This window comes from Amblyomma maculatum, chromosome 1 (genome assembly GCF_055883805.1).
Source record: "Amblyomma maculatum isolate TAMU_Amacu chromosome 1, ASM5588380v1, whole genome shotgun sequence".
Taxonomy (NCBI): Eukaryota; Metazoa; Arthropoda; class Arachnida; order Ixodida; family Ixodidae; genus Amblyomma; species Amblyomma maculatum.
The window spans coordinates 11,365,868-11,381,441 of record NC_139344.1 but is presented as its reverse complement, the minus strand read 5'-3'; the positions used below and the strand labels follow the sequence as shown (position 1 = coordinate 11,381,441).

Below are 15,574 nucleotides of genomic sequence, written 5' to 3'. Positions count from 1 at the left end.
GATTACGCTCATGCCGATAACGTAAGCATAATAGATTGCCTAGATTCTCACCTCGAAAAATTATCTGGTAATGACATTAATGCGTTACGGAACAAGTTTAAAAATTTATGCTTCTTTTGTCTTGACAGCTTCTTTCCTAAGTAAAAAGACTGCTAAACATAATCCATGGATGAGGGGCATAATACATTTAAAAAGGAAAGCGAAGCGGGCAAGAAAAAATCGTACAGCTTCACATGACTTTATTCAAATTCGTCGCGCCCTTTGAAACGCCATTCAGTCAGTCAAACATTTTTATTTTAACACTACCTTGCCTAATTTTATCAATTCAGATCCTGATAAATTTTGGACCTTTGTTAGTGAGCGTAAGAAACCTATTGAGCACATTTCACATGAAGATACCTTAATAACAGATCCTGAGGCTATTGAATCACATTTCAACCGCCATTTCAGCAGTATCTTTTCCATCTCTGAACCCTTTGTAAACACACCTTGTGATGCTCTTGACACTAACATTATTTCATATCAGGTCATTGTTAATATGATGTTAAGGTTGTAAGTAAAATCATCCCCAGGACCAGATGGTTGTCCAAATGCATTTCTCCAGCGCTATGCAGAGCAATTAGCAAGGTACATTGTATTAATCTTTCAGCTTTCAATCAGATCGTCCTTTCTTCCAGGTGACTGGAAGATAGCGCGCGTAGTGCATGTGTTGAAGAAAGGCAACCTACTCTCAGTATCTGATTACCGCCCTATTTCCTTGGTATCATCAACCTGTAAAATGCTTGAACACATAGTGAGTACTCACATCTCTGACCTAAATAACCACAATATTCTATCTCCATTCCAGCATGGCTTCAGAAAGGGGTTTTCAACCACAACACAGTTAAGAGTTGTTCATTTTTTCGCTTCTGTCCTCTACAAAGGTTGACAAATAGACACTATATTTTTTGACTTCAGCAAAGCTTTTTATCGTATTCCGTATGACAAACTTATTTTCAAATTAAAGGAACTTGAACTTCCCTGTTTCCTCATTGCCTGGATCTCCGCCTACTTAACCAACCGTTCTCAGTACGTACATATAAATGGTTCAGACTCCGACTGTCTTCCAATCTTCCGGTGTTCCGCAAGGTAGTGTTCTCGGGCCACTCCTCTTCCTGATATTTTGCAACGATATAGTTAATGTGATCCACGATCCCGTGAAAATTTGTCTCTTCGCCGATGAATGCGTTATCTTTAATGAAATTGTGGTACCCGAAGACCAGCACGCACTTAATGTCGAACTAATTAACATACTAGAATGGTGCCAGGAGTGGGGCATGCTCCTAAACTCAGAAAGATCTGTCTTGCTTCGCATAACCAGGAAAAAATACCCGCTTCAGTACACTTACTCTGTCCAGGACCACAGTTTAGCCGAAGGGAAGGAATATAAATATCTCGGCGTTACACTAAATAACCGCCTCAGCTGGAACACACACATCCTTAACATCTCCTCTTCAGCCTTTCGCTAACTTTGCCTGCTCAAATACAAGCTTAAGGATGCTCCCGCTCATGTTAAACTTCTCACATACACAACACTTATAAGGCCTAGGCTTGAATATGTTTGCACAGTGTGGGACCCCCATACGATGTGCAATATAAATGCTCTTGAAAAAATTCAGAGACGGGCAGTGCGTTTTATTTATTCCAAATACGGTCGCACCAATTCGGTATCTGAATTAATGGCAGAAAATGGTATTGTCACTCTCCAAGCAAGAAGAAAATTCCTCCGTCTTAAATTTTTATTTCTTTTACTTAATAACAAACTTGCACTTGATCCTAGCCCTTACGTTTGCCCTCTTACCACTAGGCAGACACGCCACTCTCATGCCCTCTCTTTAGCACCTCACTTTGCAATGACTAACTTATACAAATTCTCCTTTTTCCCTAATACAACTGCAGATTGGAATAGTTCGCCTGCTTCTTCCCTCCAGTCTTTAGATATGCTTGAATTAAGTATGTAATGACTTATGAAATATTGCCTCCTGTCAGTTCTTGGGTGTCGGTTTTGATTGTGTCAGTTTTTTTTTTACTGTTGCTGTGCTTATATTTTATGTGCAGTAATAACCGCTTCAACTGGTCTACTCGATGTGTTGTTTTGTACCTTGTGCTTTCATGCTTTTTTGAATTTCATGTAAATGTATGCCACTCCTGCTTGGGCGCTCAGCCTGCAGTAAGTTCAAAATAAAATAATAAATAAATATATAAATAAAATTTCTAAGTCATGGACCAATTCAAATAGTTTACTAATTTGCACAATTATTACCTAACAAATAAATAAATTTATTGACTGTGTCAGTAATTAACTAATTCACCTAAGTAATGAAATGGCCCAGCGATTTCTGAGTGACTGGCTAAATCAAACAATTCTTTCAAATAATTGTATAACTAATTTTACATTTAGATGACTTAATTAATTATTGCTACTGCTTTCTTCATCACCCAATCAACCCTTATAATAATGGCCCATGAAATAATTGACTGACAGTTTGTGCAGGCAAGCTACGATTACAGGCTTAGTTCACACTCATTGCCGAAACACTATAAATTGTGCTACTCATGAGTCAAGATATTGTCACGTAGTGGTAACGAGGTCGACGACACAAATGAAGGGGTCGATGATTGCACTAAAGAAACTCTATTTGGGCTGACTTGCGCCCGCAAAAGAACTAAGCAACTCGGCGGCGGCGATCGAAGCAAACGTGCTCGTCGATCGTCGAACAAAGAATGCCCATCACACTCGTCAACGCTCAATTTAAACGCTGCACAGAACAATCTAGGTAACGTCGCAAACAGCTACCAGCACGGGCTGGAACATTGTGGAAAGACACCCGAGTGGCCGGAACCTTCGAGACAGATCTCGGTGCATCTTGCGCTACAACGAAACTGATAAAGGTGTGACTCGCGACATCGAGCATTAACAAACAAAGATTACGGAACTGATACGTGGTCCAGAATCAGAGTTCCTGTATGCCGGTTGTTGTTAAAAAACACAGTTTTGAAGGTTTCGCGGCAATATGCTTTCGCATGAAAACTGAGTCACTAATCTTAGTAATTTTGCAATTAAGAGGAGTATAAATATACTCTGAGGAGCTTCGCATGATGGCAAACAATGTGTACTTATAGGTTCCCCCCACAAAGGTGCACATGTCTCGCTTTATTTAAAGCCCTTGTATTAAGTTATGCAAAGCGCTCTGCAAAGAGCCGCCATTATATTGCCCTAATAATAGTTGTAATGATACCCTTATCAATAGAGCTGATTCACAATTCAAGATAAATGAAGCTTTATTACAATTTTCGGGGCATAACTGATTACTGGCTTTTTGTTTTTGTTTTTATTTTCTCTTTTGAAGTCGAGCATCAGACCTCAAACTTACAATATGAGATCGAGGTGAAATTGAGTGAGGTCGCCAGTACTGTTTTGGGACACTGAGATGAGGTTGTCTCACTCCAACTCAGCCTCAACTGGTGAGGTTGAGTGAGGTCATGGAAATGTATTTGAGGTTGAGGTGATTGAGGGCGAAGGTTTTGAGGTCAAATGCCCACCTCCAACCACAAATGACCTTGAGGTGGAATGAGGTCATGGAAATTTATTTGAGCTTCAGGTGAGGCCGAAGCTTTGGGGATCAAATGGCTATCAGCGACCAATCAGTGCACAGCCATGTAACCTATCATCTATACCACCTGCCAGAGCCATGACCGCGATCTTTCGCTCACAACGACGACGTCAGATTTTCTGGTGAGCACAGCCTTTAACTGTACCATTCTAATATCTTATTGCGTTCCATGAGAATATTTTTTCAGAGAGGTAATGTGCTGCCAGATTTAAGAGCGGATATTGATATCAGGATCCCTAAGCCAAGTTTGCATCGTTATCGAAAGTGTCCCTATCTTCCTGAGCTCGACTCACCCGTTTCATGGAAACGTCGAAACCGAAAGTGGTGGTGATCCCGTTTCGGTGTTTCCACCGATGAGATGACTCGAGGTCAAGGAGATAGTGACAATTTCGATAGCGACATAAACTTGGAATACCGGCTCAGATCGATCCCTTTAGTATACCCATTCTACTTTTCATGTGCTACATGACCAGAGAGAACCAAGGAATGGATAGAGGACAAAGTGTTACACATGACATTATACTTGACAATAGCTTCGTGAAAAGAAAATAAGGTGAAGAATAGTCGGAGATCTCTCTGGGGAATAGTCGTATGGGAACCATTAAAAGTGAGCGAATCGGAAGTTATGCTCTCAAAAGTTTTTCGCAAGTGAACACGCATCGTGATTGGTCCAGGACCATGACCTCGATTATCGATAGCCCAAATCGCGAACCGACGCCTGCCGCTGGCTCTTCAAAAGCTGCCGCATACCCACTGATGTCTAGGACAAAGCTCATCAGCAAGGCGACGCTAAGAACGCATGTCCACTGATCCGATTTCAGCGTGCGCCGCACTGGATAAGAGCCCCCAACCACAAGACACGTGCGTTGGGGGTGAGCTCCTCATGCCTTCTGCACTGCTATCAGGAAGCGAAAACAGTAAACGGCAAACGTCTGAAAGCGTTTTAGGCCGGCGCATGATTAAGATATTTTCTTCGATTTCCTCGTAAAATACGTGCAAAGCCGCAGCACAGATATCAATAAAGCAAAGTGGGGTAGGGCACCTTTTCCACGCGAGTCTCAGTAGTTGCAAGATGTACCAGCTTTCCCTTGATTTTTTTTTTCCTGGCAGTTTCTTTTCTTTAAACGCTTCTACAAGGCACATGAGAAGGCCATCGGCTCGTGTTGCCACGTTTCATCCGTTTACGATTGCATATACTCTATATAAGCAGTTCAGATGTATAATTTCAAGTACAGATGTATCATTATTTGCGTGTTACTAATACACGCTTTGCCTTAGCTTTTGGATATTTTGTCTCTTCTATCTGAAACAGGCTCTGACCTTTTCTCTCTCAGCTATTTCTGCTGCTGTGCGTTCATAACGAGCGCAATAGAGACACGTGAGCTACCTTTCCCCGTCAGCCTATCTGCAGTGTCTATTGCAGCACTGCCCGTCCTTGAAGACGAAAATAAGGCATGAAGCCACCGGACGAACGCGTGAGAGTTGTGCGCGTGGCGCCGGGAAGCCCCGACGCTAAGCATGAGCTTGTCGAGACGTTGCAGTGTACGCAGTAATCCTGAACCACGGTCTAAGATAAGCGTGCCCTGAGCACATGTGCCGACTCTTTCCTGTGTGTCAGTGAAGAGGAGCCGTCCTGGCGGGCAGTGAGTGAGTCAGAGTGAGTGAGTGAATTAATTAATAGGTGAGTAGGTGAGTGAGTGAATCAATTAACAGGTGAGTAGGTGAGTGAGTGACTGAATCAATGAATAGCTGAGTAGGTGAGTGAGTGAATTAATAGGTGAGTAGGTGAGTGAGTGAATCAATTAATAGGTGAGTAGGTGAGTGAGTGGGTGAATCAATTAATAGGTGAGTAGGTGAGTGAGTGAATGAATCAATTAATAGGTGAGTAGGTGAGTGAGTGAGTGAATGAATCAATAGGTGAATAGGTGAGTGAGTGAATGAATCAATTAATAGGTGAGTAGGTGAGTGAGTGAGTGAATGAATCAATAGGTGAATAGGTGAGTGAGTGAATGAATCAATTAATAGGTGAGTAGGTGAGTGAGTGAATCAATTAATAGGTGAGTAGGTGAGTGAGTGAATCATATAACAGGTGAGTAGGTGAGTGAGTGAGTGAACAACCGAGTGAGTGAGAGAGTGAGTGAACAACCGAGTGAGTGAGAGAGCGAGTGAGTGTGAGTGAGTGATTGAGTGAGAGAGTGAACAACCGAGTGAGTGAGAGAGTGAGTGAGTGAGTGGAATGATTGCGCTAAGATGGGTTTGAAGGTGAGGAGGTGAATAGGTGAGTGAAGGAGTGATTTGCTAGTTGACTGGTTGTGTGGGCTATTAGGTGGATGGGTAAGTCGATAAACAGGCGAAAAAGTGAGTGAGTGGAGTTGGCTGACTGGGTGAATATGTGCGTGCATGCATGTGCACGGTGAGTGGATGAAAGTAAGTATATGTAGTCAAAGCCAATGTCGGTTTCGCACTTTACCAGAACATCCTAAAGCTATATACGGGCAGAGAACAATATGACAGGTGCCGTATTTGACAAAGGCAAATAGGCTGCGCAGTTTGCTTCTCAGTCGTATAGGTAAGCAGTTATGCCACCCCTCGAGCTCTAATTCTCCGTCAGGAAGAGACAACTTTTTGCTTTTTCAGTGCCTTAATCGTGATTTTCAGGGAAGCCCTGCGATCTCATTTGTGCAAGGGAGGACAAACCACACTCTTTGCAAAGATAGTACCGGAACAGGACAGAAAGTTGTGAAAAACTGCCTGTGAGGCACCATACATGGCCGTGAAAAGCTGAAAATTATGCGAAACCTAATGCGCTCATAAAGTTTGAATAGTTTGCTCGGATGGCCTACATGCAAACGGAGTGCAGTTTATCAAACAGGTCATGCATAATCCATATATACTGAAAGGAATCGAACACAAGAAGGAGGAAGACAAACACCCTTTCCGGCGTCGCACGCTGAATCTAGCAACATTGTTTTATTCGTATGTTTCAGAAAACAATCTCACTACCATAATTTTCATCCGAAATTTGGTTCCTCACTCTTCACCAGACTCCTGGGCTTATCGCAAATATAGGAGCCATGAGAAGCACCTAGAAGCACCTAGGCTTGCGAAGCTTTGGGGCGAGTAATCAAGATGTTCTCGGTTGCGAGAAAACACAAAAGCACAGTTAGTCGAAAGATGAAGGGTCAGGGAACGGGATCTGGAGCAAATGCAAAAAAAAAAAAAAAATAAAAAAAAATAACTACGGTTCTCCTGCAGTTTCTATCATTCACTACTGATTTCTTTTTTCCACGCTTGGTAGCTGTGCTTACCTGTAGAATATCGTCACGAAGGGGTGACAGTGCTGAAGGCGACAGATGAAGAGAGTGGCGTGGTACTCGAAGAACTGTTTATTGGACTGACTTAGGCCCGCAAGAAGACTAAGCAACCCGGCGGCGGCGATAGCAGCCAGCGCGCTCGGCCCTCGTCCAACAACGAATGGCCGTTGCACCCGGCTGCGCTCACTTTAAAAGTCGTCGACAAAACATCTAGATAAAGCCGCCAAGGGTGACTAAAGCAATCGGGAACAATTTGGGAGCATACGCGAGTGGTTGCGATTATTTCGACATAAATCTCAGCGGCGCATATACCTATAATGCGTTACAAAAGAAGTGAAAGCTGCGTCCAGGCAACACTGACTGCGAACGAAGAGCGCAATATCTTTCTGAGCCCTACGAGCCAGAATGACAAAGCTGCATGCCAGCGGTTGTTGACACCAATAAAGATTACAAAGGTTCTAGACAATATTTCATGAAGCTAGAGGACTAAAATATTTACTGAAATCTGTGCCGGCCGATTATTTCATCCTGACTGCGGCAAACCAGAATGACACACTATACTTGGAAACATGCACTGGTGTTGCGTCGCGCGTTTCAGTTAGCAAATCTGCATCGAACATGCGCAACCGATCCCTAGAAGGCTTGCTGATGCACGCGTCAAAAGGATGTATAACTGGCCGCTCATTCGGCCAGGTATGATTGCGGAGTGTGAACCCACTTGGCGAGCCCAGATTCCTTTCTGTCGGTCAGGTGCTTTCGGAAGCAATCAATGATGAGCAGGGAACTTTTGGCTTGGTTTGGTTTAGTTTGTGGCATTTACCGTCACAAAGTGACTGATTTCTGTTGGTTTGTGGGGTTTAACGTCCCAACGCGACTCAGGCTGTGAGAGACGCCGTTGTGGAGGGCTCCGGAAATTTCGAACAGCTGGATTCTTTAACGCGCACTGACATCGCCCAGCACACGGGCGCCTTGCTTTTCGAATCCATCGAAAAGCGGCCACCGCACCCGGGATTTGATCCCGCATCCTTAGGCGCAGAAGCTAAGCGCTCTAACCACTGTACCTGCGCGGCGGGGCAGGAAGTTTTCGGAAGGAGTTTCTGTACGCCGTGTTCTCACCATTCTCGCGTAAAATAACCAGCGCGAACAGTGACGCAATCACAGACAGAGCATGCATTTAAGAGGGTCTTAACGAGAATCCTGGGACCCTTTCGTTTATACATGCTCCCGAAACCAAATAATCTGCTAATCATTTTGAAATGGCTTGTCTCTTATACCAAATTATTATTCACTATCACCCAAGACTTCTAGCCTCCTGGATGACGCGTAACCACTCTCAGGGCACATTCTCTGCACTCACTGCTTGCTAGGGGGCGTTGCTGTGACAGCCTCTCAGCCGATGCACATTGTGTCGTACACGGTTAGCTGCAGGAACCGGCAGCTTCGTTCTGTGCCCACGCAGAGACATTTTCGTTTAATGGCCTTACACTTTTCAAGCAGTATATCAATGAAGCAGCCACGAAGCCTTGTCTCAAAGGAACGGATGCTTATATTGTATAGCTGGTTTCCGGGCGGATGTAAATGGGCAAAGGTGAATGCTCTAATGGGCACGACTTTAGCTGCCTTGTCAACCTCTACGTAAGCATAAATTGCACACGCAATTCTTCGAAGTATCAATATATCTGAAAAATGTTCCGCGAGACGCGAGTGAAAGATCTCGAGACAGGCCCAGATTAGACTTGTAGACTTGCGTCGGCGGTCAGAGCAACAGTTTATGCCCAGCTCTATGGATATGATTCTAGCCGCGTGTCGCACTATCTGGCGCATATCGCATTCGCGTGACAAGTAAAACCCCTCCCCGCCTTGCGTGACTGTCGCTCTTCGTTCGCTTTCTTTTTATTCCTGGAAAAACATTATGCTGTCCATAAGAGGAGACTTTCCCGACTCGATCGCGTCGTCGACTGGTACCGAATGCACCTCGATCGGTGTACGCATTTGAAACTCCCACTGCAAAATCGCGGCTTCATACGGTTACATCCACGCCACAGAGTCCGTGCTCACGTAACTGTTCTCCATACATTTTCTTTTTCCGAAGCGTCTACAACCCAGGATGAAGGCCACGAACGGGAAAAGAATAGGGCGCGTCATTCCTCACGGTACAGTATCTGTACGGCCGGTCAACTACCGCCCAGCAGGAAATTCCCCGGGCGTTAAAGAAGAGAAAAAGAAGGAACTCCAAATCACCGTTCTTCTCACCGCTGCTTCGGAGCCGCACGCCCCGTACATTGCCCGCATTCGCTCGATGTCACGGTAGGAAATTCCGCTCGGTGGGAAAGGCTGGTTCCGCAGCTTTTCGAAGCTTGCAAGACGGGGCAGGCGACGACTCCTAATCACGGCACACCTTTATCACCTCGCGCATCTTTTGCGCTCCTGTTTAGCGGTTTTCTTTTCTTTTCGTGTGTGTGTTGTTTATTGTTCTTTTGTAGTTGTTTCTCTATATTAGGAGCAGCAGAACAAAAAAATAAACGATGCTCCGTGAGCAGATTGCTCATTCACTGCATGACCTTCTCTTTTCGCTGGCTGTTTTAGCGAGCAGATCTTAATCGCCGCTCCTCTTTCTGTCCAGTCCGGACAGCGTGAGCTTCCAGCTTTTAACAGTATATTTTCTTTTTTGTTGTTTATTATTCACTGTACAGTATACGGAGAAACAAATCGCGCCCTGAGAGCAGCGACCGTGAGAGAACGCATTGCCAAGGACACTCGAGGACAATGCTCTTTCCTCCTGTAAAAAGAAAATAAATAAAGAGCAGCGTAGGGGCCATTCAGAACTGGCCGTGGTTGAGGACAGGGTATAACGAAGAAAAAGAGCGACACTCACCAAAGGCCGCTCAAGAGCATTTTCACTCGCCCAGAGTGAAAGTGATGATTGCGCGAGGATTATAACCACTCGCCTTTTTTTTTTTTTTCTTTGTTTTTAGAGCTTTGTTCAAGAAGATTGAACAAGATTATATACGAATGCAGAATTGTTTACGCTGTGTGACACGCTATCAACTACGAGCTGCAAATTTACAGACCTGTTGAGATATGGTTTGATTATCTTAGAATCGATGGCGTGATCTCATAAGTTGGTTAATCAATGAGATTTAAGGCACCGTGATGGCAAGAACCGTGAAACAAATATAGCTTGAAAATGGCGAACTATACTCGGAAGAAATCGGTTCTACAGAGTATGCCGCCTGTTTGCGCCTGAGTGTTCGTCCTCTGAATCTTTGAACTCGCGGTATAACTCTGCTATTTACGAGTAACCATGGCTGCTAACGTTACTTCCAGCGACTTCAAGCTAGGAGAAAAGCGGCCGTATGAAGGTGGCAGTCTAACTTCTTCAAAGGTGTAAATGCGCTTTTTGCCCTAACTTGCAAGGTCACGACGTATCAATCCTTTTGAAAAAAAAAAAAAAAAAGAAGAAGAAAAGCTCGCTCTGGAAGCAGCGAGTGACCTCATGCAGGGTTGTATAAACATGTCGGCTCCGAGGAGACATCATGTCACCTATGCTCCGCACATCGCCGGCGTTCTTTTCTTCCTTTCACCACATTTCTGTGCTACTTTCAGAGATCAACCCCCTAAGTCACATCATCAGCGGTTTTTTTTTTTTTTTTTTTGCTAGAAATTGCCGACGAACCCTCGGGCTAGACAAAGCCCGAACCCTTCGATTGTGTAATTGCGATACTCCCCAAATAACCCATGTGTCGAAACCTGGGCCGGCTTGCACGATAAAGTCCGAGCTAAGTCCAGACTTAAATGGTGTCTTTAGAAAGACCAAGCTTATTTAAGACGGCTCGTGTTCCGAACGTCGAACGCTTCGGGTTCATGTTCACCAGAGTGGCTTCTCAGAACGGCCTCAGCAACCACTTGGGGCATTTTTCCTCGTAACACAATCTTAAGCCGCAAAAAGTAATGGCACGGATTTTACACAACGCAAAATTGACGGAATGTGTACATCTTACAGCAGGGACAGTGCCAGCGCATCCCTGTATTTCCCTAATTTCTCTACTTAGACACCTGGCGTCCTTGTGTCTTAACCAAGACAGCACTAGAGTCGTAATCATACAAGCGACTTATTCAAGTCAGGACTGAAGCCCAGTCTTGACTCCAGTCTTAAGCGGCCATGCTAGTGGCCTATTCTTAAGACTCCAGTTAAGTCTGGACTTAGCTAAGACAGTCAAGATTGTTTTGTGCAAGCGGGCCCTGGCCTTTCTTTAAACTTGGACTGGACGTGTAAAAGTATAACCATATTCATATCGAAGGTAGCTCAAAAAACGAGGACCATAGAAGGACACAGCACGAGCGCTTTTTCGCAACTAAAGCTTTTATTGAAAACCGCGGTATAAATACCTACCTCATGAAACTAAAAACAAAAGAAAATAAACCCGATAGCACCAAGAAAGGTGTAGCTAGGGCTCGAGACAGCTGGTGGGGGTGCTTATTAACTAAGAGGAGGTGCAAAAGCAAGGACCTTCATAGTCACAATAGCAAATGACAATTTTTAAAAAAGAAGGAATCGAGGGAAGAGATCAGTTCCACGTGCGGTCTAGATAAGCCACTTCTTTTTGTGTTAAAGAAATCGATGATGCGCTTGTGCATGTATTCCCTTGTCTAGAAATTCAACTCGCCCAACTTTCAACCTTACTACTGTATGACCATATGTCGGCATCCGTTTGTAGAGCCAGAGCCAGCTGATCTTCCTTTGTTAGTTGTGTCGTGTTTTTCGAAATAAATAATGTTAACAGTACTATACGTTGGCACTGATTCGAAAGGACGAAATCGGGCTCCGCTGTGTCCTTCCGCACAATCTGGACCTCTGATTGGGACGAGATTTACTAAAGTGACGAGTAATTACAGCGGTCCTATTTCAATATATGATGATTTAATTCACTCGCGTAGCATGTTCGCCAGCAACACTAATTGACGAAGCACTAATGCTTTCAGAAGGGTCGGTTCGACCCTTATTACTGCAGCAGCGCGAAATTTTAGTAAACACTGAATGTTCACCTGCTCTCATTGAGTACGCTTTCTATATTTTCGTTGATGCCGATTGTTGCCTACTTAGTTGCTTACCTCTGCTGCATTTGTTCTTATATTTCATGCCTGGTAAGAATATTCGGACATTTTTATTAGATTCTGCTCTCTCATTTTGAACCATTTGTCTTGTTCTTTGGCTCGAAATCATTCGTTACCTTCGGAAGCAAGCATTGTTTAAGATTTTGCAACTGCGAATCAAGTTAAATATGATATTAAGATATTAGCAGACCTTCGCGTCAGCTAAAACTTGACGATCCAATGCTCGCGCAGCCCCTCCCTCTTTTTTTTTTCCCAAAATATAGTGGCATATGTGGCAGACAAATTTCCAAGTGCTATCAATAGCTGGCTGCCCAGTTCATTGGTAGCGTCACCCAAGTCTTTCTTTCCCTGCAGCCACTTCAAATCGCTGTTGCCCGGCGAAAAGCAGCTCGGACAGAGTGCCAGCACCACCGCCATCGTGGCGGGGATTTTTCGCTGTCGGAAAGCGCGAACGAACCTACTAACGCTCGAAGATTGCGAAGCGAATACAAGGAGAGCTACAGTAAAGCAGAGTCTCTCGATCCTTATTTCAAAGCCGTCACAACAACGCGTCCCGTTATTCACAGAAAACAAAGAAGGCCTTCATTTTTTTTTTCTTTTTTAAGTTTGTGGCAGTCCTAACTCTGCGAAAAGCGTAGGCAGTTCGTGGACAAGGTGACGCAACCGCTGTACCTTGAATAGAATGGGCGACGTCGTACGAAGGTGACCAGGTGTGGCCTCACCTATGTCGGCTGACAGGTTAAATGTAGTGTTGCTCTTCATACCTGTTATTTCCACTTTGGAATATGCGCTATATGCACTCTTTCTGGTGTGTCCAGGAAAATTCCCGTGCGCACAGCGTACAGCAGCAGTTTTTTATTTTTAAATTTTGCTGCTATTTATAGTACCGTGATTCCCACATTCACGTGAAGCACACGCTATCAGCAATTCGTGGCATAGGCAGAGGTTAAAAAGAAATCTGTGCTTTGGGTGGCTTTACCTTCTACTCTGTTGGCGCCTCCTGTATAACTCCTACTTCAGCTAGGCGAAGAATCGATGAGTTGGGCAGATTACAAAAGGAACAAGAACTAAATGCAGCCAAATGCAGCCATGCAACATGATCCTAGTGTCAAATTTATAGATAAGTAGAACAGAAGCACTTATGAATGCAGTTCTTAATATCGAGCAATAGATCATCATCATCATCATCATCATCAGCCTGACTATACCCACTGCAAGGCGAAGGCTTCTCCCATATTTCTCCACTTAACCCGGTTCTGTGCTAGCTGCATCCACTTGACCCCTGCGAACTTCTTAACCTCATCCGCCCACCTAACTTTCTGCCGCCCCCTGCTACGCTTTCCTTCCCTTGGAATCCAGTTTGTTACCCTAAGCGACCATTGGTTATCCTCTCTTCGCCCTACATGTCCTGCCCATGCCCATTTCGTCTTCTTAATTTCCACTAGAATGTCGGTAACCTGAGTTATTTCTCTGCCCACTCTGCACGCTTCCTATCTCTTAATGTTACCCCTACCATTTTTCGTTCCATAGCCCTCTGGGTTGTCCTCAACTTAAGTAGAACTCTCTTGGTTAGCCTCCACGTTTCAGCCCCATAGGTGAGTACAGGTCAGATGCAACTGTTGTATACTTTCCTCTTGAGCGATACCGGTAAGCTGCTGCGAGCAATAGATAATAGCGTTTTAAATCAGCAAAAGAAGAAAAATAAATAACGGAAAAGTTTGGATCTCTTGGTCGTCCGGCCTCTAGTACTTAGCAAAATTACGCGTTCTGTGCAAATACATATGGATGCATGGAATTATTGTGTCCTTTCCTGGGCAATTTTGGCCTATTCTAGTCAAAAATGCACTTTTTTTTTTCTTTTTTTTTGCGAAACAGATCCAGAGGATCTGTTTTTGTAATGTTCAAAAAACAAAAGCGCTCCGCATCAGCCTTAGGAATTGGGAGCGATAAACCTTTCAACGCGCGTTGCGCCAAGTGTGGAAAAGGGCCTTCTCAAAAAGTGTCCTTTTACGATATCATGTTGCGTGCTAGAAAATCAAACATCGTTTGATCAAGTGCATCGCTGCTGAGTTATGTTGCCGCTTTACATTACCCTTCATTGAAATAAATGAAAAAAAAAAATTCAGTGGTGAGGGCTTCTTATAACCACGATGATGCAAAAGCGTGCTGCACTATAAGTATATGCTGCACTACATTCCTCCCCGTCAGGGTCGGAAATTTTATGCGGCCGGTCAAATTGTTGTGGTGGTGACAAAAAGTCTGACCTTCCTTTGCTGTCTTCCCTGGCTTCTGATGCGCGACCATAACCGAGGAGGTATTTTTGATGTACGCTATGTTCCAAAAGCACTCGCAGATTATGTCCAGCAGCTTACCGGTATCGCTAAAGAGGAAAATATATAACAGTTGCATCTTACCTGTACTCACCTATGGCGCTGAAACGTGGAGGCTAACCAAGAGAGTTCTACTTAAGTTGAGGACAACTCAGAGGGCTATGAAACGAAAAATGGTAGGGGTAACATTAAGAGATAGAAAGCGTGCAAAGTGGGTCAGAGAAATAACTCAAGTTACCTATGTTCTAGCGGAAATTAAGAAGAAGAAATGGGCATGGGCAGGGCATGTAGTGCGAAGAGAGGATAACCGATGGTCGCTTAGGGTAACAAACTGGATTCCAAGGGAAGGAAAGCATAGCAGGGGGCGATAGAAAGTTAGGTGGGCGGATGAGATTAAGAAGTTCGCAGGGGTCAAGTGGATGCAGCTAGCACAGAACCGGGTTAAGTGGAGAAATATGCGAGAGTCCTTCGCCCTGCAGTGGGTATAGTCCGGCTGATGATGACGTTCCAAATCCAGCCGCCGCGCATGTGGCTTAAGAGAACTTCTTGTTGGGCTAGTTGGTATCTATTCATTACAAGTTAAAGGCGCCAAAACAACACGCACACACACAAGAAAAGAAGAACGGGACAGAGCGCCTCCGCACGTGGATCCGGCATGTGGATCCATATCCTGCGCATATGGATCCTGCAACCGCGCATATGAATCCGGTTGCGCCACGCGCAAGTAGACACCCTAGCCTCGCGTAATTAGTTGCCTCGATGCGCGCCATCCGCGCCGACAGAGAGGTCGCGCGCTCGCACCATGACAACGAGTCATATGAGCAAAGCTTAGAAATGATATATCGTCGCTACGATTGCTTGCTATTGTATCTGAAATAACAAAACAAAGTACTAGTAAATGAGCCTGAATAGAAGTTAAAGTAGCCAGAAAGAAGCCAACGTGAAATTTTCATTTTCAAAGAGTGCCGTACACTGGCCCATTTGGCGCAAAGTACCCGCCAACGGCAACCCTAGACTAGCAAAGCCGATGCCTCAGCTTGAGGAGCGTCCAGCGGGCACCGATCAGTCACAGATCGAGTGCCCTTGCAAACCCCAAAAAGGTTGATTGAAAATCACTGTCGGGGTCAATGTACCTCGTAGAGCGCCGCAAGCACGTGAAGCC

At 44.6% G+C, this 15,574-nt stretch overlaps 1 protein-coding gene across 1 annotated transcript in view; it reads right to left on the bottom strand.

The window, feature by feature from the left end:
• LOC146201656 (nose resistant to fluoxetine protein 6-like) overlaps window positions 1–7,068 on the bottom strand; it is a 60,054-nt gene extending 52,986 nt beyond the window's left edge. Inside the window, exon 1 of the mRNA XM_084583362.1 lies at window positions 6,962–7,068. The gene's annotated coding sequence lies outside the window, so the exon portion shown is untranslated. The remainder of the gene's footprint in view (window positions 1–6,961) is intronic.
• Between the last annotated feature and the right edge of the window lie 8,506 nt (window positions 7,069–15,574).